Source organism: Bidens hawaiensis, unplaced genomic scaffold (assembly GCF_021521415.1).
Source record: "Bidens hawaiensis isolate Kalapana, Puna unplaced genomic scaffold, B.hawaiensis_p1.1 tig00020713_1, whole genome shotgun sequence".
NCBI lineage: Eukaryota > Viridiplantae > Streptophyta > Magnoliopsida > Asterales > Asteraceae > Bidens > Bidens hawaiensis.
Window position 1 is genome coordinate 134,292 of NW_027493185.1, and position 3,269 is coordinate 137,560.

Genomic DNA, 3,269 nt, shown 5'->3' on the forward strand with positions numbered 1-3,269 from the left:
GATTTATAACAATGCTAGTTTCAACTTTCAAACTTGGCTTGAGTCAAACCGATTCCAACCCTACTCACCTGACAGTTTGTATAACAGTTTATGTTGTTGTCAGTTGTCACCGAAACCGATTCGTAACCCGACCCAATTCTACTCAAACCAGTTTCGAACCAATCGAACCGCCAGTTTGCATACCCGACTCAGTTAGAAACCGATCCATACCGATTTGTATAGAGCTCAAACATTTTCCACCAAAACTGGTAGAACCTGTTTCTCCTCAAACTGATTTTGATCAAAGCTGACAAAACCGGTTTACAACCCGAACCGGTTTGGGCCCATAACCCAAAATCCCTCGTCAGGTTTAACTTCCTGGAATGCAATGCAGGTATTAAATTCATATGGATTTTGAATTAGTTTAAAATTGATCTTTTGAATATAATGATGGCTATTAAATTCAAATTTGACATTTGTACATTGTATTTAACGGATGCATATATACCAACTGCTCAATGAAATGCCTCTGTGAGATTATAATAAATATATTTTCTCCTGTTTTGGATTCTATCTTGGTCTGCATAAAGCTAGTTTAGTAATACTCACAAGTCATCATAAGGCATAGGAATTGGGATCATCATCATCTTTCGCTAGTTAGTTATAGGCGAACGAACAACAACATGTTCTGGTTATCTTGTTTACATTTTTACTTATTCGTTCTACTTAACTTTAGAAACTTATATAACAATAAACATATAAATTATCTGAAACATATGAAAACAGTGATGCTTCTTCCGATCGTATTACTTATTTATATATAAAACTATAAAGCTTATATAGTTTTCATGGTATACAAGATGCAGGCACTAGGATCTTCATTCAAACTTGAATGAAAATGGAGTTCTAACGGTATACTTACCAGTTTCATCTGCCCACATCATATGCCCTTGCCCGTACGGACCTCTCTCCATATCCTTAACATCTCGACTAAACTCGACCTCGTATGTTCTCTTTTGGTGCAACTCTGTGAAGCTCATGACAGCCTCTACTTTTTGAACCACAAACTTAATACTTACACCCTTTGGCACAGAAATGTCTTTGATGCTGTAACCCGAGTCTGGCAAACCAACATTATGAACCACAACCTTGATACTTACACCCTCTGGTACAGAAACGTCCCTGATGCTGTAACCCGACTTTGGCAGACCAACATTAGTCACTGTCCTTGAGTATGTTTTGCGATCACCTCTTTTCAGAGTTACCGCGAAAGAAGGATAATTTAGCTGGGCCTCCGGGATGGCCTTTGAGCAATTAGCTTTCTTTCTAGTGATGGTTTCAATTTGTTTGGGCGTATAGCCTAACCCACAAAGATAAGGAATGTAGTCCTTGGGTTGGATGTCAAACACAAGGCCTGGCTCATGGGCTTTTGGTGGGTTCACGTGACCCGAGCCGATGGCGAATACGTCAGCAGGAAGGCCTCTTTCGTCTACAATGGGCTCTCCTTTTCGGTTTACTTGAATGGCAGTGGTCATTATTGCAGACTTGATGGCTGCAGGAGACCATTCTGGATGCGCGCTTTTGAGCAACGCGCTTACGCCTGCAAGGTGAGGACAGGACATTGATGTGCCTTCTATGACGTTAAATGTTGCTTTGGTACCTGTCTGGTTGTCGAACGAACGATGCCATGCTGCAAGAATGTCCATACCGGGTCCTGTAACGTCTGGCTTTAGGATACCAGGACTTGCACGGTTAGGCCCTCTTGAGGAGAAAAAAGTCATCTGTGGATCTGATTTCAACCCGACCACGGTTCCTCCACAATGAATAGTTGCAACAGGAGAAGAAGTTGAGTTCAAATACTTCTTAATCTCAGCCCCTTCTTTGTAACCAACATTTGACGCAGGTATAACATGAGCTTCTGCTACTATACTCTCACCATGAACAATGCCATTAGCCATGATCATGGCAACCCCCCCTTCATCCTTAACTACTGTTCCGTTGGAAGTAGTATCAAATTCTTCCCCACGATCACACAACACTACCTTCCCCTTGACATCAATGCGGTCCAGTGATGCTTTGTTGCACCATGCTCTGTAAACAAGAGGACGAAGCTTCTGGTCGGAATCCTTTGGTTAACTGTTGTCCTGAACCTTCTATCAATTGTACTGGCCCCCACTGTAAGGATCCATGGGGCCTCATTTGATAATGATGCACTCTGCGGTCCAGAATTACCTGCTGAACAACTCACAAAGATCCCTTTCTGCACGGCACTGAAGGCGCCAATCGCTACACTATCATTGTGAAAGGACGAGGAATTCAGACCAAGCGAAAGAGACATCACGTTAACACCGTCTTCAATAGCTGCATCCATGCCCGCCAAGAGGGCATCGTCCGTAAGAGTCGTGTTGTACGAACCTAGTTTATACACGGCTACGTGCGCTAATGGTGCCATCCCTTTGGCAGTGCCATTCCCCAATCCGAAAACGTTTGCGTTGTCTACAAAATTCCCTGCAGCGATACTTGAAGTGCGTGTCCCGTGGCCGTCTTCATCTATCTGCGAAAGTCCCCTTATAAAGTTTCTTATGCCGATAAGCTTGTTATTACAGCCTGCCACTTCACATTTACCCTTCCATGGTGATGGCGGAGGGGGGATCCCGTGGTCATCAAAAGAAGGATGCCCGGGAGTAATTCCAGTGTCGAAAAGGCCAATTATGATTCCCTTTCCATGGTTTGAGTCTTTCCACAAACCTGAGTTTTGGCGCAAGCCCAGAAAGTCAGGTGTACGAGTTGTGTGTAACTGATACACACTTTGAGGCCTGACAGATAAAACTCCACCCAAACGCTCCATCATCTCTGCGTGATCTGCTGTCATTTTAGCAGCAAATCCTGTAATCACGTGATGGTATGTGTGAACCATCTCTGGTTTCTCGTTTGATCGTGCAGCTGCTTTTGACAAAAACGAGTTATACCATTCTTCGATGTTGAGGTTGAGGACCTGAACTTAAGTGAACACTGTAGGTTTTTAGCTCAGTGGCTTTGGTAGGAAATACATTGAAAATGGTCATGCAAGTGAAAAATAACACAAAATCCTTCAATTTTTGGCAGCATTTTGTGTGTGTGCGTGTCAAGGGCTATTCCTAATGTGCGTCTATATATCATTAAGGTGAGAGGGAGTTTGGTTTGTACTTACCATCACATCTCTTTTATAGTTAATAACTGTAAATACATAATATGGTAGTATATCATGCTCTCACTTAACTGGCTAGAACTAGGAAAGTTGTTTTCATATT

General features: G+C 42.6%; 1 pseudogene; it reads right to left on the reverse strand.

Moving 5' to 3' along the window:
- Window positions 1-857: 857 nt before the first annotated feature.
- LOC143561586 (subtilisin-like protease pseudogene) lies at window positions 858-3,044 on the reverse strand (annotated as a pseudogene).
- Between the last annotated feature and the right edge of the window lie 225 nt (window positions 3,045-3,269).